At 42.0% G+C, this 24,536-nt stretch overlaps 1 protein-coding gene across 3 annotated transcripts in view; it reads left to right on the top strand.

Moving 5' to 3' along the window:
- SEMA5B (semaphorin 5B) overlaps positions 1 to 24,536 on the top strand; it is a 283,502-nt gene that overhangs the window by 60,956 nt on the left and 198,010 nt on the right. For 2 of the 3 annotated variants that reach the window (XM_052792869.1, XM_052792871.1), the window contains exon 2: positions 18,064 to 18,287. The exons of the other annotated variant lie outside the window; for it this stretch is intronic. The gene's annotated coding sequence lies outside the window, so the exon portion shown is untranslated. The remainder of the gene's footprint in view (positions 1 to 18,063; positions 18,288 to 24,536) is intronic. 3 annotated transcript variants of the gene reach the window in all.

Below are 24,536 nucleotides of genomic sequence, written 5' to 3'. Positions count from 1 at the left end.
TTACTTTTTAATCATAAATGAAACAAAGCATGAAAACTGAGATGTGATGTAGAACATGAACACCCAGCAAGTCTGGATGTTCGGCTTTCGCAGCTCGGGCCAGTATCTGCAGAACATAAAGGGTTAGTTATTCTAGCAGTAGCATGATTAGGTGCTATGAACGCTAATGATCCAAAAAGCTCAGTTTTAGCTTACGTGAGAATTATATCCAATGTTTTCATGCCTGTTAACTTTGCAGACAGCAGGTTTCCTAGAGGAGCCAGAGATCCAGGCAACTACATGAAAAGTTACTGCAAATGCACGTAGTGTCTGACTAGAGCTGTGGTCTGTAGTGGGAAGTTAGACAAGGTGAGACTGTAAAAGGCCAGTAATTGTACACAGGAGATGGCTGTGATTGCTTTGAATGTGGAGCCATTGTCAGGAACACAGAGGGAAAAGTGTAGCCTATTTGAGGGCTCTTATCTCAAGCTTGTGGCAAAGTGAAGTCAGGAAACGATTGGGGGGTGCTGTTGTTGTCTGTGCATTTTCACCTCTGGGATTTATAGAAACTTGGGATTTTGTGTTGCCTTTGGCATGGCTTTGCTGCCGTTTGCCAAGTTTCATTAATCAACAGCCAGGGGTTACATGAAGGGTATGGTGTCTACCCGATGGGAATTCAAGGACCAAAAGGAGAGGTTTCAATAATGTTTGTTTAAAGGCACTTCAAGGTTTTTTTTTTATTTTTGGCTCCTGAAACATAACTGCCATCCTTTAACTATTATCAATGGCATTAGAGCTTCACGTAGTAACAGCATGCTGGGATCCATGAGAGAGTGTCAGACTGGCTTGCTGCTACATGAAAAATGTCAAATCTTCCAGCATCTCAGCTCTTGATTTTTGTCTGGTTTTTAGCACTTTGGAATTTGATGCCATCATCTCATCAAAGGGAAAAATGTCTCAAATTAGAACTTCCTTTAAACAGATGCTTTGCGGTCTCAAATAAGTACAATTTGTAGACATAAATCGGAGAGAAATTTAAATGTTGAAGGCAGCTACATTCACCAAATTGCTGGGATCCAGCTAAACAGATGAATTTTTACTCCAGCTTCCCATCACCCCTTGAGCAGACCTTTTCCTTCCAAGGTATTCCTCTTGATTTGCTCTTATCCCTGAGACTCTGGTCTGTCTTCCGTGCTGAACAGCACTGCTATCCCCTTGTCTTCATGTCTCTTGGACATCGCTGTTCCCGGTTATGTGACGGTGTTGCACTTCATACATTGCTGCATGTGTACAGAAAGCCTTACTTATGGTACATTAAATGAAACAGTATGTAAAGCGTGGGCTAAACTCTGGGATATTTTTGGTCTTGGCCTTGTCATGGCCCTCACTGTATTTCTCTGGGAAACAGTTGCTGAGTAGCATCATTTAGCTTGTCCCACATAACTCCGGGCTCTTGGAAAGCCTGAGTTTCCTGCCAGTCTTGAGACTTCTGGGATGGCTCTTTTCCCACTGGGAATGTGCCCATTTTAGCATATAAGACCTCATGCCTTATTAATTTTGATGAGTATTTGGGGCGCAAAGGCAATCTCATGACTAGATGTTAATTGTTGTATTTATTTGGGAGGGGTAAAACCCAAAGGTCATGAGTTTAAACTGGCTAGGTGATGTGTAGCAAACATCTGTATCCCCTTGCTCCTTTTGCAGAGCAATTGGAGACGCACTGCATCACTACTGTCAAGGGTTCCTGATGCATAGATAGTCCCATGAAAAGGGACAAAAAGCATTACTGCCACTGGCAAATGAAGATGCTATGGATGAGTGGAGGACAGAGAGCCAAATCAATGCCTCCATGGAGAAGCAGTCACTTTAGTCCCACAGTGGCTGACTGCTGGCTGGACTGTCAATACAGCGGATGGACAGCATTCAGCTCAGCAAATGTTCAGCTGCTAGTGAGGGTATATGGGGAGAAAGTGAGGGTCGTGGCTGGGAGTGTGGGAGAGAGTTTGTGATGTGGGGATGTCAGGAGATTTGGAAGAGGGATATTGAAAGGCCAGGATGGGATTACAGGGGACATAAGAGAACTGGGATTACAGGGGTGGCTAGGTGTGGAGGGACACCTGACCAGGATCCCATGGCAGCATTAGCATTACAGCTTGCGTGAAATGCTGGGGTCCAAAATGAGGGCTGATTAACCTGGGGCTGGAGATGTGGCCCTGTCTGCCCTGCCCTGTCTGTCAGGGCCCCTGTTTCACAGCTGAATAGGCAGAGGGGCAGATAAGCCTGTGCTGCCTCCAGCTCCTGTGCAAAACCCATCTTTTAGCTCAAACCAGTGAGGATGATGGGCATGAACCAAGCTCTCTGGCTGTAAGCTGTTGTGTTTAAATGCAGGCACATGTTCTACTCTGCCCATTGCTTCAAGCAGTTGTAACCTCTGGCAAATGGTAGAGGCAGACATCTGGTGATGCCTTAACTGCCGTAACATGATTAGCTAGGGCTCATCTGGTTTTTGAACCTGTAGTATTCACCTTTGCAATCTCCTCTTTCTTACCCTGAGCACTAAAAGCTTTTTTTTTGGTGTAATGAGAATTTCATGTAATAACATGGCTGCAGGAACTGCAGCTTTATAAAGAAGAGAAAGTTGTGAGATTTTAAATCACTATGTTCTATTATATTACATAAAAATTAAATAATATTTTTCCCGTTTTTCAGAGACAGAGAGAAGCACTTTTATTAGCTGAGAAAACACACATGAAATTCAAGTTTTACATGCAACAGCACAAAAGGTGGGTAGCAAGGTTGGGAGCAGAGCTGACTTCTTCCATGTCTTAACACAGAGAGGGGAAAAAGAGAGCGGCTGAAGATCCTGAGCATGGAATTTTTCCTCAGCTGGACAAAGTATTACATTAAGAACTAGAGTAATTTATTTTCTGCAGTCATTATACTTGCTTAGAAAAAGAAGACCTTTATATATTTTAGTTTAAAACTAATTGTTCACTTTTAAAACTGCTAAGAATCTGAGGAGTGAATTTAAGAATGAGTTTTTTGAAGAAAACACTGCTGGTCCCAAACTGAACCAAGAATTAGATTAATCACAGTCTTCTGTGCAATAGAAGGCATTTGAGAATCCATCAAGTTCATGGGAAAGTGATCTTGGAAGAGCAACAAATAAATACTGTGACCTTTTGACTCTACTAGCCCTGGAGCTGTGGTAAGTTTGCAGTCAGGCACTTGGTTCCAGACAGGAATTTTCATTGCTGCAGTGAAGTAAATCACCATGAGGAGGAGGCCTCGCTGGCCCTGTCTGCATGGAGATATTTTCAGAGCTCTCATTCCCTGCGGGTGCCCCCTCCATCAGTGACAGCGTAAATGGGAGCCGAATGATAGATCTGCTCAGGAAGCCTGAAATACCAGCATCTTAAACGATGTTAGTTAACACAGTACCAGAAATGCCAGTGTTATCACTGTTGTGGTCTGCAGTGGTGGTTCTGGCTGAATCCCAATAGTGTGGGATGAATTTGTCCCTGAGGCAGATTTAGTGACGGGACGAAGGGTGCCGTAGTGCTTTGCAATAGCACCGTCTTGATGTGGCACATGAAGGACACGGGAGGTTCACCATTCCTATCCACATCTCTTCAGCAGTTCAAATAAGCTGAATTAATGATGGGAAGTAAAATAGCTTTTGGAAAAATAATTGTTTTTCATGATTATTAATTTAACGATCCTTAGAAACAAATGCTTTTTAAACCTTATGTTAGGGGAGGGGAGTTCCTCTGCAATTAAGTTGGCTGATTTGGGGTTTTTGGCTTTGCTTTCTGGAGCCTAGGCAGAGCTGTGTCTACCCTGGTTTGGACTCTTATGTCTCATGTTTTAATTACAGTTAAGCTGCAGACATTGAACCAAGTGTCATATTGCCAGACTGGTTTTCAGACCTTGTGAGATCAGGCCTGGAGAGGTTTGATTTGTCTTATAGAGCCTGAAAACTGAAAAAGTGACTAGAGGTTCTTTTTGTTTTGACTTACGTATTTTATGGGGATGGAGGTTAATCTTTTATTGTTCAGATTTTCAGTCTTCTCTCTCCAGCTTTAGTTCCAAATAAATTCTGGAAGAAGCCTGGTTTCCTGCAGATTTGTGTCTTGTGGTTGGTTGTGAACCCTGATGAATGTAGCCAGGTCTCACATATAAGGCTATTTCCTATGTGGTTTAGTTTAATAAGGCACAACTTCAGCCTTTCTTGAAGCTGCTAGATCTATGTCCTCTCTGGAGCTCATGTTCATGTAGTTTGTAAGAACTTACTTATCCTGGAAACCTCCACTTTTCTCTGGTCTGGATTACAACTAGTCCATGAGTTCCCAAATTATTAGGAAGAAGAGACAGTCAGACTGCACGTTGGGTCTCATTTCCTGAGGAATCAGGAACAGCACTGATTTTTGTGTAACTATAGGAACTAACACTTTAAAGAAATGACTGGCTAGTGCAAGACTTGGGATAAAATTGAGAGTTGAAAATGATGGTTTCTCCTGATCGGTCATCATGTGCAAGGGAATAAAAGGCCTGATTACCACTAAGACTGCTTGCGGAGATGATACAACCAGCCTGGATGTTGTTTTGTTCTGCTTGATTGCTGCCTTCTCCATGTGAGCTCAGCGTGGCCATGTCCAGGATGTCACATGAGGAGAGTAAGAGGAGTTTGTGCTCTGTGCAGTCATTATCAGGTTGTCCATGGAGGATACGTTTAATACAGCTCTTCTCATCATTGTAGCTCCTGCTGGGGGTTCTTCTGCACCAACAGGCTTCTTGAAGTTGCTCACTGATACAACTGTATGAGCAGGAGTCTATAGGGGATGCCCTGCCTTTGTCTTTGCGGTCTGTGTGGGCTCTGTCCCTACCCTCAGTAAAAGACTAGGCATGTCAAATGTGCTGAGATCCATTAAAATGAGTCCTTTGCCTCTAATCCCAGCAAAATCAGTGCTGCTAAAAGGACAGTCTTGCAGTCATCATGCCTAAAAGGCTGTTACGGAGCAGTGCATGGGACTCGGCTATGGAGCAGTAGAAACCTCTGGAAGGAAATCATAGGCTTTTCTATCAGTTGTAGAAACCTCCTCTCCTTCCTCAACATACATGCTCAGTGTGAACCTGTGAAATGCCCAAGAAACAACAGCTATAAACTCCCTTCTCTGAAATACTTTCCCTCTTTTCATCCTCTCCCATCTGCTCTTTTCTTGTGTTTCTGTTCCTTTGGTGATGATAAAGACCCCCCACATTCATTCTGTGGGTTCCCTGCCCCTCAGGCAGCCAGTGAAAAATACAAATGGCATTTGGTGTAAATCAGAGTAAGATTCTGCTGGGGTTTTCCCCCCCCTTTTTATGCTCTAGGCCTTAGTATAATGAAGGAGAAGGCAATGATTCTTATTTAATTTACATTCTTTAAGGCAGATGCCTTTGGCATGTGTGGGACGGGAAAAGACTGGTCACTGTGGCAATGTGTGAATGACTAAGTCTGGATTGAGGGCTGATCTTTCATTTATTTAGGCAAAGACAGGAATGTGCCCCCTGCTTTCCTTCCGCAGATTGCCCTCACCTGCCATACCCTCCCTTGTTGCCTCTTCGTGAGCAGTGATTCATGGGCTCACCAAGAACGTAGCAGCTGCAGAGCATCCTGGTTCCAGAAATGATGACAACAACTGCGATGCTGCTCCACCACCAGCTGAGAGACGCTCCCATAACTGGCCAGAGCAATCACTCAATGAAAGGAGAGATCTTTTGGCTGAGAGCTGTGCCAGGAACTTTCTTGTACTATACACAGAAAAGCCAGACTAGATGAGCTAGGTTGGCCTGACCTGTCCCTGTGCAAGGGGGAGTAGAGTCTAGTCCCCCACTGCGCTTTACGCAATATTTCCTCTTACTCTGACTCATTTCACCATGACAGAGCAAGGGGAAGCAACAAGTTTGGTTCAGCCCCTTGTTTTCCCTGTAGGGCGCCTGCACCCAGCCTGATGTTTAATGTTTCTTGCAGTGAAGTGGATACAGCTTTTCTGTGGCAGGACTGAAGGAACTGGAACTGCCTGTGCCACTATTTGTTCCCTGGGTCCTGCTCACTGGGAGAGCTGGTGCCAACCTTTACTCAGAGCAGATGATGTCTTACAATCAAGATGTACACTATTAGGATTTTTTTCCAAGTAAAAAATGGCTCTCCAGTAATGTAAAATTTTTCATCCCTGATCATACTGTAATGGGCATGTGGTAGTTCTTCTGCTCCCCCAGCATATCAACCTTTCTGATAGACAAAGGTTTGCTGATTCGTTTATTTGCCATTTTTTCTCTCTTTAAAAAACTCCTTAAATTTCCTTCACCGGTAAAACATTTAACTGCCTTAAGACTGCATCATGGGTTTGAGTCTGATTTGTTGAGGCTTTGAGGCCAGACAACTTTATTAACGACAGTGGGTTCCTTTTCAGATAAATCCTCCTTTTCAGAGAACATCTTTCCTAAAGAGTTTCACAGCTGATTATGGACACAAATAACTCATCAGAAAAAGTTAGTGATACTCAGTGCTTGGCAAGCCCTGAGTTATTATCCAGTTAATGCTGCGGCACTGTGCATTTCCAGCTGTGTTGCAGTGGCACGCAGACCTCAGCAGCTGTTGCAGAGCTCATCAAATAGCTGTTGAGCATCATCCCTGATTTGTCATAAACCTAAAGGTTCCTCTGGGGAAAGAATGTTATCGCCTGCCACAGCCTGGCTACACTACAGTGATGCTCCGGCACTGTCGTTATCTTAGGGACGCTGCTTGTTTGAATTCCTCCCCTCTCCCCTTTGCCTTTATTATTTTTCCTTTTTTGGGGGAGTGTTGTGCTCAGATTATTCATAGCCGTATGTTTCTAACTGACTTGTCTGGAAATGCAGTTTGGTGTGCACTTCAGGGCTACCTGGCTTCATTTCTTGCTAACCAGCTGAGTTTACATTTTAAAAAATATTTAGATGCTGAACAATACCAAGAGGCACGGAACAGAGGTGTTTTGTGAAGTGCTTGGGTATGGTGTCCCTATAGAGAGGAACGGAGTTTCAGGTGTAAGCTGTGGGATGGACAAAAGCTATGTTTTATGTAGGATTTTAGTGTTTGCACTTATTCTGAGTAGGAGCAAAACCAGAAAACTTCAAAACTGGAAGGGAAATTCTGAGGGGGAAAAAAGCTTTGTTTGGCCTTCACAGAAAAGCTTTGTTTTAAGAAATGCTGATCTTCAGATGCATAATACAGAACATGCTGATGCAAAACCTTATTTCAGTATATTTTATGCTTCTCAAAGTTTTCCATGTCTGATTTTCCCATTTTCAGAACTTTTCCAGTTTTCTTCCTTTTTTTCCTTTCAGACACAATTTGAGCAGAACTGATATGATTTCCCAAATTGTTTTGGCTCAAGGAAAAAAGCCTCCAAAGATTTTCTGACCACTTCAGTCTTGGTGCTGCTGAAAACCCTATTTTGGTATTCATGTGCTTCCTAGATACATGAAAAATCCAACCCAAGGTCTGGTGCAGAAGTGTTCTGCAAATGCAAGAGATCACAGTTAAGTTTCTGATCCTGGTGGCCAGATCACTTAAACTCTTGATGTTTCACACATTTCTTGGTACCATGTGAACAACAATAAAGTTATTTTGGTTTTTGGGTTCTATGATTGTCTAGGCAGGGTCCAAGTTATTGCAGTCCCTGATTTCAGAGTCCAGCTTTTTAATTCAGCCAACACCCCTTCAGGCTTTTAGTTTGGAAACACCCTGTTCAAGTCACTGCTAAGTGGCCCTTATGTTTGTATGGAAACATTATCAAAAGAGACATGGAAGTCACTCCTGGCCAAACCCCCATTTGGCTGTCTCCGAGAAACACCTTGGCAACAGTATTTTTCCTTCCCTAATTTCCACTGCAATCCCAAGAGATTTGCAGTGATCAGGTCCAGGGACACCCAAGTACTAGTGACAGGTGAATGTATTTGTGTGTTTTCACAGAGAATTGCTTCTTTCGTGACTGCTTCTTGCGAAACTTGCCAAGTCACCATGATTGGGCTGTGAACATCCCAGTGACAGTGCTCTATAAATATCCTGGATGGATAGAGACAGTGCAAAAAGCAGAGCACTTAAGTGGTAAGGACTCTTCTGTTGGGCCTGCTGGGTTTGTGAAAGTTGTCATTGTGACTGTCACAAACAGGCTGCAAAACATATTCTCAGCTGCTTGAGATAAAATGGACAGAGGTGGAGACTTTGTGTTGGCTCAAAACGGTGAGATGCTTTTGGGCCAGAAATGTTGTTTGTGCTGCCAGCCCCCAGAAGACTTTTTTGGCCTGAAGGCTCATGTGTAACAGCTTATATATTAGTCCAATAAAAGATACACATGATCTATGTTGTCTCACTATCAGTCCATCACCTAAAATGTTGCTGCAGCTAATGGTGGCTCATATTTGATTTGTATCCAGTGTATTTTAAGGCTGCAAAACCATCCAGCCAGGATAGATGTCTGTCTCAGTGCTGTCCTCTGCCTGTTATTATATATGTTTGTATTAATGATGAGCTATCCTGTAGCGTTAGTTGATTTAAATATTGAAAACAAATGTTCTCCTATTTCTCTGCCTTGGGGCTAGGAGTGATTATTTCAGCCTCTTCAGTGTATATGAATCTGCATCTGTCAGAGGTCTCTATTCTGCAGTGAGCCCAACATACGAACTCAGTTTGCAAATTCATCTGAGAAATGCTAAAATTGGCACCTAGTTCTGCAAGTACCTATCCTGATAATGTATCCAATAGTCTAATACCACATTGCTTTGGAATAGCAGTTTTTTAGACTTAGCTACTTGGGTCAACGTCTTTCTGTCTCTTTGTTGTTTATATCTTGATGTTTCAGTGTCACCAGGATACATTATTATGACCCTGTGATGCAAACAGCCCATTGCTGAGGGTTTTTTTTTTAGTAACTTGGCAATGTTATCTAAAGCAAAGCAGACTCTTGAAATTGGGACATACTGCAATACACAGGGACAATGAAAAGTATTTGTGGTACAGAGTATTTCTTTCACATTTGAAATCTCCGTTATATCAATCTTAATCAGAAAAGGAGTGGCTGAAGCAAAAAGTAAATTTTTTTCTGTTTAATGTTTCTGTTAAAATTAGTATTTGCAAAAAATACACTTAGAAATGGTGTAAGAGTTTCACACAATAACCTTAACAATGTTTATAGTGCTGTTTATAAGTATGTGTTTAGGGAGATATAAAATTGTAGATCATTGACCTGATAAGCCATAATATCATTTTCAGAGCTCTTTAGGTGTGTTGACTGAATGACTGTTTAGAATTGGTGCAGCACATGTAGTAAAAGTTTGCATGAAAACCGTATTGATTTCAGGTGCAGAGGGAGCATTTCAATGCAGAATAGATAGGCTGCTAGATTTATCTGTGTTCTAAGATGGGAGCAGGCAGAATTTGCCCAAGGGACCCCTTGTAGTCCTAATGTGAGACAGCGCAAGGCAGTGGGAGGCATTCTGTACGAGATGTAATGAAAGACTGTGAGCTGCAGCTCCTGGGTTCAGCTCCTGGGTCTGTCTCATATACCCCGATGAGGCAGTCTGTGATGGACTCTGTCGAATGCTCTCATTTCTAGCCCTTGACATGAGGGAGAGCTGCTCCCATGACTACAAGCAGAGAGGCAGAAGTAGATGCTACTCTTCATGCCGCTCTTGACATGAGTCTAATGATGAGTCCCCAGCACTTTTTGGCTGCTGCATGCTGGTTTCAGCTTTTGAGGGCTGCAGAGCTGGGATGCCATTAGCAGCAGAAGGCTTAGCCCCTCCAGAGCAGTGCATCAGGGGAGAACCTACATCCCTAGTGAGTGGGCTTAGCCCCTCCAGCGCAGTGCGTCAGGGGAGAACCTACATCCCTAGTGAACGGGCAGTGGAGAAGGCAGAAGGAAAACAAGAAAGCTTGGGACACATTGCTATGAGTTGCAGAAAAATAACAGGAATTTTGCAAAACTGATACTCAATGATGTGGTGATGTGCCATTTGTGGTGATGTGCCATTTATGATGAAGTGCCTCAATGTATCCAGATTATTTTGAACATTTTGTTTCTTCAAGCCAAAGTCAAGATCTTTTTGTATCCTGCAGTCTGGAGCTCATTAAGTGCATGATGCACGGAAAACTGTGTTTGCCTCTTAATAGTGTAATACTGGGGAAAACAAGCTCTTAACCCCATTTTCTGTTGGACACCTTCTGCATTCCAAATTCAAGCAATTTTATATATGTGCACTTGAACGTTTGTACGTGTGTCTCGCTGTGTCTGAGTGTGGATTTGAAAGTCAGGCTCTGTGCAAAAATCTCCCCTAGTCACCAATCCTTGGTTGAAGGCAGAAGAACAAAATGCATAAAACGCAGTGCTCCATCCACCCGTCATGGCCTGAGAGATGGAAATGCCCCCTTACTGCCAATGTTACAAACGGGTATTTCTCCAGAGGGAGATATTGAAGGATGCAGTGCATTTAGGAGTTTGTTGTTGTCTGCTTCAAAGTGAGGAGAGAATCAATAATTTGTTAGGTTGTGAGCTGACGGCTTGTCTGAGTGCCAGCTCTGGTGCCCTCCAGGATAAGCTGCCAAAGTGACTGAGGGAGCAAAGCGGGATGTAAATTCCACAAGTCATTTTCCTGAAGCTCTTATGTGGGAAACCTTTAGAAGCCTCTTGGTAAGGACAAAATCCTTCCAGGCTTAATTCTTGTTTGAGCAAAATTCCTTCTGAGGTCAGTAGACCTAATCCTGAAGTCTTATCACTTGTTTACCTTGATGCGATTTGAGTGTGTGTGTGTGGGGAACAGAGGGAGGCAGGGTCTTAGCATAGGGTGTGCTGGAAATGCTTTCCTGGGAGGCTAGAAGAAGCCTGCCAGGCTTAGGCTCTGCAGGAATGGGTGTATATGTGAAAGGAAGGCTTGCTTCAATAAAAACAAACTTTGCTTCCCACTTTCTCAGCAGTGGTAGAAAGAGCAGGTGAGGATTCCTCTTTTCTGTGGAGGCTCTTTGGTGCCTGGGGGTGGCACAGCCCCATCTCACAGGGATGGTACAGCTCACACTTCCACGTGTGTGCTTCGTTCAGAGGTGGTTTGCATCTCAGACCTTCCTTCTTTTACATCCTGCAGGAAAAAAAGACCCCCAGGCTGGCAACCCCCTCTTGTCCTTTTAATTGCAACACAGTCCATCAAAGTGATAAGTAGCATCAAATGTAGAAGCAGATGAGAGCTGGAACATTGGTTTCTGTTATCCTCAAGCTGAGAAACAAGCTCTGGGTTTGCCATGTGGCTCTGGGGAAAGAACCTTGCAGGGGGCTTTGGAGCAAGTCCTGGCTCTGCTTGCCCCACACGTTGTCGTGGTGAAACCCTATAAAGGCCCCTCATCCCTGCTTTGCAAATTATGGCATGCCAACAGTGCCCTCAGCAGATTTCTCCTGCTTGTCTTTCCCCCCCGCCCCTCTTTCTCCCTGCAAGTTGAAATGTATCATCTCCTTTATAACAGACTCAACGTTTATTAGCCAAAGATCATGCCTCTTTATTAACCTTCCAATAAGGCTACATCAGCTGAGTGAAACACCATTCAGCAGGCCATATGGTATCATAAAAGTCACTGCTGGTGTCACACAGCTGTGTACAATGCAGGAAATGGAGTTCCTGCTTTTTGCTTTGGTTTGAGGCTTTTTGCTTTTTAGTAAAGAGATGGAAATCATTCTTCTCTTCTGCTTTCTGGTGAGTGACTTATAAACGGCCTGTGTAAAATTGGCTCTAGAAAATATATTCAGAAAAATATATAGGCTGTTGCATTGTTTTTATGAATCCCAGGTCATGATACAGGGGAGATTCCATGGTAAAGTTTCATTAAAAGTAAAGGAGGAACACTAAAAGCTCTGCTGCTGATCCAGGGAAAGTAAAACTTGGTCGAGCCAAGTAACACTGGGCCATCTTGTACTTTATTCCCTGCTGTTTATCTAAAGCACATTTCTTACATTCAATAGATTTCTACTTCTGGCAGTTTATATCTCCATGAGTTTAAGAGCCTTTGACTAATTAAGAGCAGGGAGATTCTAAGCATGCTGCCACAGCCCCACTGAAGGAATAATTTCCAAGTGTTTTGCTCTCTGGGGGCATATGAGGCCAAAATTATAAATAAATAAGTGTCTGTGTACATATACATACGTATATTTAGGTGTTCAGATTATATTTATATCCTTACACATATTTGTTTAAAAAAAAGCCTTAGAAATGAGCACCTTCAGAGGGCAGAATGTATGTACTGTAATGCAGTCTTCTAGGTGGGTCTCCAGTTGTGTTATAAGCTATTTGAAAATTAATCATGGAAGAAGTTTAAGAGGTTTGATCCTATGGGTGAAGAAGCATGTGTTTGTGTGAGTGCATGTGCACGCATGCAGAAAGCAACTGTGAGGTATGCCTGTGCTTAAACTGATCAGACGAGTTTTATTACTTCTGTCCATTGATGCTGCTTTGAAATATGGCAGGCTGATCCTATTAAGGTAGCTCCGAAATGTCTTTCCAAAATGGCTTTTGGGCCCTGGTTCCCACACTCATTTACTTCCTTGATTCACTTCAAAATCTGCTCCCCTCAGCATTTGCTGCATTTGTTCACACAGATGCATTGAAAAATGGATCGTTACCCAGCGGTTTTCTGTAACAAAAAGTGGGTTTTGGTCCAGATCCAGAGAAAGACGTACAGGAAAAGATCACAACCGAGGAAACTACTGTGTCAAATTGCACATGAACAGTGAGAAGGTAGTATGCATATGAAAGAATACAACTGAGTTAAAAAAATATACAAATGAAGGGAGACGTAATTCAATTGAAACTCACAACTGCATTAACCTTACTGGTGTTGGACAGTGCCTGACTCCACAATAAATCCTGTACACCAAAGTTCAAGATTCAGATTCAGGAAAACATATGACTTCTTAACTTCTTCCCTGTTTGGCAGCATGATCCAGTGCCTCTCACATCACTGTGAACCTGGTTGTCAACTCTCACGAGGCTTGGGGCAGCACTGAGACCCCCACAGATTTTTAATTCCATGTACAGATGTTTGTGGAGCCACAAGGGACGAGGCTGGTCTGAACCAGAGCCTGCATCAAATGTATCCTGAGTATGAGTGAGGATGCAAAATGAAAGCAGTCAGGGAAAGAAGGATTTGTTGATGGAAGTTAACAAAACACCTCTCATTTTAGTGCGATGTGTTTGAGAAGAACAAAATCACTCATAAGGCCTGAAGGTTGAAAAACAGCTTTGTCAGGATAAGAGAATTTACAAATGCATTATTACGCTGTTGCTAAGATCACACCTGTAGTATCAGGCACCAAGTTCATGCTCTTAACTTCAGAAACCAGTCTCCAAAGGGAGACCACAACATTCAAGGAGATACAAAAGTGGGAAAGAATTTAGCCAATTTCATCTAAAGAAATGTTTAATGGCAGGGTGATCATCTTAAGGGTCATTTAATACTGGGAAAAGGAAATGACACATAACACAAGTAGTAACACAAAGAACAATGAATTCAATTTAATAAAGGGCAAATTCAAATTGGAAATGAGGCTAAACTTTTAGATGGTTAAGGGCAGGCAGAAAGGGAAATCGTTTGCTTAATGAGGTAGTTATGACAAACTAGATGATAGAAATATTCTGGTTTCTGATTTCAGCAAGTGTGGAATTGAATCTTTCCTGCCTGATACGGTGAGTTCAACCGGGGAGCCCAGCAGTGTTTTGTCGGCCTTGTGCATCATGACCATTAGCTGCATTAATAATCCATATTTGAATAAAGGCACTACAGTAGCATTGGTACATGTTGAGAGTCCTTCTTTTGTCTCCAACAGTGAAGAAAGAAATCAGATTTTTTGTGGCTTCACAATATGAACAAAAAAGTTAAGTGTGCTGGGGTTGTACAAGCTGAGGTTTATAGGTCACATGGAGATTTACAGCCCTACAGCATTTGTGTCTGGTCAGAATCGTGTTAGAGAAAGGCTGCTGGGCATTTTTCTTAGGGTTGCATGGGACTTGGGTGATTCACTCTGCACTGTGTTGCAGAGGCAACTGGACACCTAGAGGTACCTGTTCAAAATCCTACTCTTGTATTCCACTTCCACTGTTTCTGTGAAGCAGAGCTGACCTGATGGCTGTTAGTAATGCAACGGTTGATCTTAATTAACCACCTACAGGTCTCGCTGCTCCAAATGGGCTCTTAGTCTCCTGCCTGCTACAGCACTTTTTAGGAGTATGTCTGAAAACAGCCTCGTATCTGTGTTGCCAAGAAGGCTTTATGAAAAAAAGACTACGAATGCATACTGCTAGAACCTCACATCTGAGTAAAAGTGGACCAAATGTATTTCTAGTGTAAACTTACTGGAATTAGTGAACAATGCAAGAACTGATACTGATATTTAAGTCAGTGATTCTAATATGATGAAGACAAGTGATTAGCAAAAATGTTTCTCTTTGTGGCACAGATATACAGTTGATACTTCTTGCTTTATTTTAAATATATTGATGGGCACAAAGTACCTAATTAATGAGGTTTCATAGGGATCCCAGTTAACAGGTAATGATCACCAACTGGTGGGTTTTGCAATGTCTGAAAATGAAATCATAGCATTCGGTGCATGGAAATGGCTCATATTGTCCAACACAGCTGATGATTACTGTATTTAAGTAACAAGAGTTCTCATAAGGATTTGACCTGCACAAAAATTAATGCAATTTTTTCAGGACCTTGATAATGATCAGGAAGTGAATGTAAAACTGTGATCTCATGTCATTTTGAAAGTTAATGGAATAATCTGATGGGCAGAGCTTGCTAGGGATCTAACTGTACACTGAAAAATAAAAAAAATCTTAAGGCATTGGTCTCTGCCAGCAGCAATGGAAATGGAGAAAGCAGTAGATTTTATTCCACAATTTATCTGAGTTGAAAATGGGTGGTGTCCCGAAGAGACATAAAGCAGTGTTGCTTTTTTGTGAGGAAAATAGGTCAGCCTAAATACTAACATTGGTTGTTAACATCCTACTATAGATGTGTATGTTGGAGAGCTGGTTGGAAAATTAATTTATTCCTGTAAAACCATTGCTTTTATAGAAATCTTTCTTTAAGCTTTGAGATTTTCATTGGAAAAATCGAAAATTAACAGTTTCTGGCTACCAGAAAGCTTCAGATGGAAACCTGGTTTCTGGTCAAGTTTTTTTCCCCAGTGCAAACACATAAACGCTTGCAGAAATAGCTGTCTTCACTGGTGTAGATGTTATTTCCTCTACAGCAGAAATGAATCCAATTTTTCAATTTATTCTGTTTTGTCTCTTGATTCTATACATCCCTTACTGGATATACCGTCCACCTTAGCTGCTAGCTCCTTATTCCAGTTGTGAGTTTCTAAGTCTTGGTTTCTAAGTTTCTGTTCCAGTCATAAGTTTGTAAGGTGCTCAGAGGGCTTGTCATCCCAGTTGCTCTCAGATCTCTACTTTTTGCAGATGAACTGAAAATTAGTAATAAAGTGTTTGTGATGTTCAGTGAAAGCAATGGCAGCAGTTGCCCTAGCAGTAAATGTCAAAGAAAGAATCTGTAAAGGCTGAAGAAAGTAGATGCAAATTATCAAGAGTAAATGCAAGACTTTTTTTTTTAAATAACTCAGTCTTTTTGGTTGGGGTCAGAGGACAACAATCACAGATTTAATCCATCCCTCATATGAGTCGTTGAAGTTGTTGAATAATAACCCATAAAATTTATACTAGTAGAGTTGTTCCAGGATCCTAGGAAAGGTAATGCTCCCTGGGTGTTTCGTGGGAATAGTTTTTGGACCTATGTAGCACATTAACAGTGTTCATCAGCTAATATGTAGCACTTACTGGACTCAGCTGTGTAACTGGGGAAGTTGAATTGTCAGCAGGAGGCCAGAGAAAATGATCTGTTGGTTCCTTCTTGCCTTCACTTGTCTGAATAATGGTCCTAGATGCCCCTATAAATGCCCACAGGCATGTGTTTGCACTGAGCAAAGAAAGTATGGAGCTGCAGAAAGCTGTGTGATTAGCATGAAAACATGCCTTCATGCAGGCAGTCCTCTGTGTTGTTAAAAGGTGAAAGCATGGATGTTTCAGAATTTGTTGGGATATTTTATATAGCTTAGGCAGACTGGCGTCATGTATTATTAGCAAGCAGAGCTGGCTGGGAATGTGCTAGTGGTTGCAGGTCACTATTTAAGATACAGATATATACATATCTCTGAATAGCCAGTAACTTTGTGGCTTAGTCTTTTGGCTGAGAAGTGAAAGACAAGTGTTAGAGGGTCTAGTTGAATTAGGCAGCACAGAGATTTAAACTTCAGTCTTTTGGCATCGAGTTGTTCCTTGGGGTGCAGATGCCAGTTGTATTTTCCCTAGAATGTCTCATTTTTATCCCCATGTAAAATGGGAGAAGCTTTGTGGGATGAGAAAACTCTTCCTGTGTTGTTAAAGCAAGGACTTATTTCCGATATCTTCCTTCCTTTAAGTAGGCGTTGGTGGCCTTTTTTTGGTTAGATACCACAGACTAATTCCTATCTGCTCTGGGTCTGTAGTTGAACAGAGTAGTTTATCACCAAGGGTAAATAACTTTATAACTGCTTCTCTTCATTTTATCTCGGCTTGTCAGTGTCTGGCAGATTCTCCATCTTTTATGCCATTCCTCTTCAGCTCACTAACAGAGTCATCATTAGCTCTGCATATAGGGCAGACTTGGGGATTTCATCACTTCTCTGAAGTTTGGTTCACTCTTTCTTGGGTTTTCTTTGAACTTTATTTTCTTTCTAGGTGAAAAAGTCTGGGTTCTGCTCTGAATCTGGTCTTCACTTTGTATGGTCTTAACACTTGTAATTACTACTGGACTGGACTGACCTGAAGCAGTGCTGTAACTGACTGTTTGGAAAAGCATTTATGATGTTGGCATGTATCTCTCATTTTGTTAAGTTTACTTGTACTGTTTAGAACAATCTGAGGAGATTTATAATTGCTTGTTTTGTAATACAGCCACAAAGAATTAAGTAAAGGCTTTATAAGTAATCTCTCTTTTCCTCTAGCCAAAGAAACACTGTCATGTTTTCATATATCAGTTTATTTAGGGTCAAAGTTTGGCTTCTCTCTGCATTTGATAGGCATATATAAGTGCTGCATCTGAGCAGTTCACAGAGGAATTTGGCACTTTGATTTTTAAATGCAGTGCCAAACATGTGGAGAGAACAGCATAGCTTGATTAGAATGCAATGATGGGAGGTATATTTTCATCAAAAATTACTACGAGAAGAGACGACAACTTAGGAAACCAATTGCAATTAAAATTGTAACTGAGTTGTTGATACTGGAGATGGATAACTGCTAGCTTTAGATATTTGCTAGCTAGGCAGAAACTCAGAAAATAAGTGTTTTCTGAGAACACAGATATGGAGGAAAGATGGCTTATGTTTAAGACTCTACACTGGGACTCAGAAAATTGACTTCAGTTCCATTCCTGGCTGCCTCACAGGATGCCTCTGTAGTCTTGGGGATGATTACAAACTTTTTACCATATGTTTATGCTGCATCTAGTGATCTGGAGCCCTTATTTTAGTTGGGCTTCATGAAATTCTAACCTACTGAATATTTACTCATTAGTGTCTACCAGCAAGTAAACAAATGGTCTTTGGAAAAATTAAACTGAGTCATGTTTACACTGACTAGGGATTCTGTGACTTGGTCAGTAATGGATGAAAAGTAGGGACTTTGGAGGGGATGACTATATCAGACCTGACGCTCAGACCAGGCATGGGATCATTTAAAACGTTTCAAAAAACGTTGTGAGGAGGCAGAAGAGAGAAGGGGAGGTGTTGCTTACCATGAACGCTATGAGCTATTTTCCCAAGATCTTAGTCACATAACTCAGGAAAGAGGAAGGACCTGACAGAAGTAGAGAGCCTTCCTCAAAGAGGACTTTATAACATCATCATTGTATCAGCCAAATGCAGGCACTCTTCTTCCTTAATCAAGGAAAAAAATGCCTTTTTTTTTTTTTTTTAGATAAATCATCCACAAACAACCTTATGAGAAAAATAGAAGGAAGAAGGCCAAAGAGGCATGCCAGAGAAGGAAGTTTGCAGAGTGCAAGGGGTTCAGAGAAGACTGCAGTGGGACTGCCTCTGAGAGGGAGCGTTTACATCACTAATTCTTGACGGGTTTACCTTCTGGGACTCTGACCTTAGACTGCTGCTGGGGCATTTGTCTCGGACTTGGCCTCTGGGCTGGTGAGTTAGTGGTGGAATTACACATGACACATGTCTCTGTTGTGCTGAAACATGATGTTTTCAGATTGCTCAGCGTAAGGGGTTTTGGTCTCTGATCATTCTGTTTCTCCTGCTCAAGTGGTGAGAGGATGTGTCAAGTAGTTAAAGCTCAAATCTGGGAGCTGGAAGACTTGGCCTCTGTTTCTGAGGCTGCCACAGCCTATTTGTGATTTTGGACAAGGCAAAGAAAGACAGATGTTAGATGTAGGGTTTTCCAAATGGCTCAGGGCTCTCTTAACTCTGCTGTCATGGGACTCAATGGGACTTTCTCCCTTGACTTTGTTGGGAACAAGGACCTTATATTTCAGACTGTGCATAAAGTAGGTGGGTTTCTGTAATCATTTGGATACAAAAAATGTGTGCCTGCTGCAGTGCAGGGAACTGATGCATCTTTTGCAGATGCTGTTTAGTGGGCGGGGGAAGCACAGTTTGAATAAAAAGGTAGGTCACATTCAGGCCCTGGTTATACCAGTTCAAATCCAAAATAATGTTGTTGGTGTGTTTAGCCAGAGGTCATTGTTACACAAATACCTACTACTTCACAATCACTCAGTATAGGTAGATGTGATGCAGTGTGGGCAGGGGAACAGTGAATGGAAATTGGTTAGTTTAGTCCTAGAATATATCCCAGACTAAGTAAACAGCATCGCAAGGGGTTAGCTTTGTAATACTGCTTTTCCACAGTAGCATTACAAGAAGATACTATTTACAGCTTGTGCCCAGTTTGTGCTGTCTGAAACTAGGAAAACTTTCCACTTTGGAAAGGTTGGAGCTTCTGTTTGGAAAATAGAAAGGCATTTTTAAGTTCCATGTAGAAAATTAATTTTTTATTTTGACAGAAATATACAATGTTTCTCTCTGATTTTGTAGAACGATGGACCCAACACAGAGTTTTCCAGAATAACCAATCTGGTCCCATCCTGTTGATTCATTTCACTTTGGACTGTCTGGCAAAGACATATGGGTCCACACGAAGTTGTTCTAGGGGAAGCGGCAGTACTGGTCCTGCAGGCAGCTCCCAGCCTGGGAGTCCTCTGAAAAAGAGGTGGCGTGAAGGAGGCTGCAGGAGTTGATCAGGTGGTGCAATTTGCAGAGACCAGTCTACAGAAAGCTCTTCAGTAGGCCCCAGAAATCCCAGATACACTGTTCATTTGCAGGTTGGTATGCTGAGCACAGATTTGGTCATCTGACAAGGGAGGACAAGACCATATGGCCTAATCCTGCTGCTGGAAAAAAATACACAGCCAGCGGGACCGAGTGCCACTGTCCCCAGAGAAAAAGGAATAGTTGTGTGCTCCTTATGCTATGGAGGCTTGCTCAAGCAAGTCCTTCCTGTACCGTGGGCAGTCTAGAGGCAGAGGAATGTTACCTTATGAGAGCTATTTAACTGCTTATTGGGGATCCTAGAAGCCCTGTGAGTTTGATCTTAAAATTTGCTTGGACTTCCAGTACTTTGGTTTGTGGCATGGTGCTGCAAGCTTGGGGTTGCTGGCCTGGAGCCATCACTGCTGTAAAAGCACAGACCCTGTTAGCTGTTTCTCTGGTGTCCTGCAGTGTGAGCTGGTGGGGAGCCGCACAGGGTGCCAATAGAGACCAACAAGACAAGCTTGGTCCCCTCACACCTCTTTCTTGATAGACTTGCCAAACCCAAAAGACTGGATGTGTCAATGTTGACAAATCAAGCTTTACTGTCAGGAGAGAGTCGTGTTGGAAATTTCCTGGGCAGGTCTACTTACTGCATCCTGGTTCTGGTTTAGAAACAATGCAAAGAGTTTTGCTCAATGGGTTTTACTTCTCTGATCTTCATTGCCCAGAATGGTACACAGCAGCTGTACTCTTTGGAGGGGGAATAGCGTTTTCTTTGACTAAAGATGTTTGCAGTTATTTCCCGTCTCCCCTTGAACTCCTTTCATGTTTATATTCATATTTTCAATGCTAATGAGAATCATGACTAAATGCAAAAAACATCCTCTGTCCCTTAAAGCTTCTCTTGGAATAGCCAAAGACAAAAAAAAGTAATGAACTAAAGATCCGTCTGAGTCTTTGACTCATCCAATCACCTAAATTGATCAGTGTTAAAGAAAAGTGTGTGGCTCGGTGTAACCATGCAGGGCGCTCTGACTGGCTCCATGACTTACATTGCTTTGGCTGGGTATCACAGCGTGCATATGGTGCAGGATTATGCTCTGTCCTCCGGTGCCTGCCACACTTACACACTGTAATCAGACTGAATTTGGGATGAATGTCGACTACAGCAGAAAACTGTTTCCTAGCAGCTGTAGGTTTAATTTAGGCCTTTTAGGATCAAATTTTCATCTCCATATAAATCCGCTGGAGGAAAAAGTTTATTTAGATGCACACCTGTTGAAAGTAGAATCTAGACTTAAATGTTGTCTTCAAGCAGTATCCCAGGCCCTGCCTCTGTGACCTTCCATGTATATATCCATGCTTTTGGTGACAGCCTTAAATTAACAGTCATGGCTGTATGTGGACTAGGCAGGAATGAAAATAGTGCCTAACTCCATGTTGTTCTCAGTAGAAACATTGCAAGCAATGGGGACTAGTGTTTGGGAGGCACCGGCCCATAAGTTGGGGTTCCTCCCTTTCCCCAGCTGTGCCACTGGCTTGCCATAAAATCCTTTGCAAATCACTCACCTTCTCTGGAGGTCCAGTTTTGCTTTTGTAAAGCAGGAACAATGATTCCTTTCAGCTGTGCTTCCACAGCAGTGATTGAGCAGGGCTAACAAGTAGTAATGCAGTCTTCAGGGAGTAGCAGCGCTGAAGCTACTCTAGCGAGTGTTTTGTACTAGGAGAAGAATGGATCCTTAAAATATTTAATCAACAATCTCTGGCTATATATATCCCCACTTCTGCATTAAATACTCTTAGTGATTTAGGGCTTTATTATGTCTTTTCCTCTTTTGTTTATCTCATGTTCTCATCAACAGGAGCTTCACTTTAGACCATGATAAAGCTTTTTAACTGTACTTTTACTGGCTATAGTTGATAGGAAATCTTCTGCTTACTTTTTTTTTTATAATAGTGACCCCATTCTCACTTTCTGAACTATCTTGACTTTTTTTAAAGGGAAACAATAATGAATTTCCATATGGGCTATACCTTGTAAAAAGATTATCTCCATTTATTCTTTTTATAAAGTTTTCAGAAGGGAAGCCACTGTCCCAATGCACAGAAGCAATTTTTCTTTTCAATGGATCCTGTGACTCAAATCTAAACCTTTGCTCTCAGAGGAACACTTTTCAAATGTTTACTCACTGCTTGATTCCTGATAGGCAGTCTGGAAAAAAAACAGATGAGGTGTTACTCCTGAAAGTTATACTGCTTTATATTGTTTGAAAGGCAGAGATTGAACTGATTTGTCTAGCAGCTTGCCTTTTCTCAACTAGGGGAAAGAGTTCCTTTGTAGCTCAGGCTTTTATCAACAGTCCAGTTAAAGTGTTTTATATATATACGTAAAAAAATCATACAACATTTATATAAAGCCTTTCATCTTGATGGCTCCAAAGTAGTTGACAAATTTGTCAAGTAATTTGTCAACTATCTTCCTCAGAAGTTATCTCTTACTCCAGCACAAAAATGGAGGTTTTTCTATGCTGGGTGAAATTATTCGTGCTACTAATAGCTTTTTAAAGTAACCATCAGATTTGGAATGCATGTGTTACAAAATTTTAATCTAAGAATTTTAGAAACTTTTTCCTGGTTATCTAAGGGGATTTAATTAAACATGAAGCCACCTTCTTGTTCTAGTGAGGCCGGGGAGAAACTGGTGCATGAGGTGTGCTGAGCAGGAGATGATTAGCACTGTGTGTGTGCTGTGGGTAACTGGGGAAAAAAAAAATAAAAAATACAACACTGAAGACAAAACCAGGATCTTAGAAAGATCCCCTTCTGACAGTCACTTCGTGACAAATTCCTGTTTTGCAGCACAGCTGGAACAGATTGTTGTATGTGGGCAAAAACTGCATGAACTGATGGGGACGCCTGCTCCTCTCTGGTATCCCTGTACCCATCCCAGGCTTAGAGAGGAGCCTCTGTGCCAAGAGTGGGTTGTCTTCCCGGGGCTGGTGATGTTCCTCACAGCAATTTGCCCTTTATCTCACTGGTGACACCGTGAGCTTCCGTGGGCAGTATTTCCATGTAAGCCTTATGTATGAGCAGTGTTTGCCTCTTCTGGAAGGGCTCTGCATACACATCCCACATACATGCACACTCTGCATCTGTAAGCCTTCGTCAGAGGATCCTCTTGGCTGTTGAACCTTTCCCTTGTGCAAGTCGTTGGCTACCTCGTGAACAAACATGTTGCAAGGTGACTAAGGGTTTCATGATGGGATCCGTAGCATGAGTGTATTAATGGGGTCAAGTGCTATTTATTGGCTCCAGTGTATTTCACTGCACCCTTGGCGCATTCGTGCTTCCTGTATGAAACTTGGCTGAAGGAGTCAGAACTGCAAGACATCATCCCAAATTCCAGCTGGGATGCATAACTTGGCTACATGACACTCTCCCCTCTTTGCCCCCCTTAGCCACTTCCCATGTTAAATAGTTTCTCAGGACTCAAAGGGGAAGGGGGAGATAATCTCCAGGCCAATGATTCTGATAAGGAGAAAATTGCATAAATAAATTAGCCATGATGAATAGTAAGAAATTGTCACTTGTCTCACTTGTCTGGAAGTTGTAGCTTGCTGAAATGACAGTCCTTTTCTTGCTGTTGGGGGGTTGGGATGTAGAGAGTAAATGCTGGGGGTAGGGATTTATTTTAAACATATTTTCAAATTGAAAAAAAAAAAGTGTGATTTATTTTCTTTTGCTGCAGCCTGCTCCCAATTTTCAGTTTACATTAATAGCTGTGGGAACAGCAGTTCTTATTGTCATGTACTTTAGCTATTAACACTGTGTCTGGTTTGACAGTACATCTCTCTCAATTTTTTTTTTTTACTCCCTTGGGATCATAAAATATGTATCAGCCTTCCTTTCTAATATCCTTTGGCATGTCCAGCTAGTTAATTTGCGTCTTTCTTTCCTCCTTTAGAATTTGATTTTTCTAACAGCATATACTTAATCAGAAACAAACCAACTCTATTAAAACTTCCTTTTATTTTTTTTTTTAATTAGAAATTTGTTTGAATTCATATTTAATGGAATGATTTCTCCAGGACACCCTAACGGCTTTCTACCCCAAATGTTTGCTTCATTGATATTTTAATTGCTGTAATAATCAGCATTCTGAATAAGAGGTCTTTCCCCTAGCTCAGTAAACCCGTACTGGCTGAGTAAAGCATGTCTGTGATTTATGTGCAGATAAACAGCTTTGGATCCTACCCAATCACTTCATCAGTTTTAATTCGGCTGCCTAATCAGTAGCAAACAGGAGGGTTGTTTTTTGTTGTTTTTTTGCTTTGTTTTGTTTTGAACAGGGTGGGGGGTGTTAATGTGGGGTTTGGCCTGTTCCCCAGAATGGCACAGATAGCTCCCCATTTCTCATCATGTTTGTGTCAAAGTCAGCTCTGACTTTCTGAAAGAGTTTATAAGAAGGGGATGAGATGCCAAGACCTGCCTTTGGGCTTTCGTTGGTATCCAAGGAACCATACAGATATGCAGTCTTGAACAACGAGTCTGCTCTTATCTCATGTTTTATAAAGGACATCCCTCAGATGCCTGAGAAAAGTGGAAAGGCTCATATAGAAGCAGATTTTATTTTCTGTGTGTGTTTAGGGGTTGATGTCTTCAGAATTATTTTCACAGCAATCATGTTACTGCTGTTGCTGTTTCTTAATAGACATAATGACTTTGATGGCGTCCAGGAGGTGGAGGTAACTGGAGCCTGTGGGGTGCCCCTGTGCAGGGGTAAAGAACAGTATAGCCCACTCTCACCTTTGCAACTCCAGCCTATAGGTTGCTGTTACATGTCAGCTATGTGCACAGTGCTATAAAGGCCAGGGTGATCCAGATGACCCCAGACTGAGGGTCTTCTAACTTCAGGCTTGTGACCAGAGTTCCTGACCTCATTTTTGTGTACCATAACCCAAGCAAATGCCTGTTAAGGTTAAAACATTGGACCATTTACATTATTATCTGTTAGTGCCATGTGTCCAGAGGTGAAGTGTTCTCTGATTTATAAGCAGCCTCTGAAGGATTATGGAGGGCAACCCCATTTTTGTCATCAGATCTAGGGCAAGCAATACCATCTGT

Source organism: Harpia harpyja, chromosome 7, assembly GCF_026419915.1.
Source record: "Harpia harpyja isolate bHarHar1 chromosome 7, bHarHar1 primary haplotype, whole genome shotgun sequence".
Classification (NCBI taxonomy): Eukaryota; Metazoa; Chordata; class Aves; order Accipitriformes; family Accipitridae; genus Harpia; species Harpia harpyja.
The sequence above is the reverse complement of the archived record's forward strand: the minus strand, read 5'-3'. Positions and strand labels throughout refer to the sequence as shown.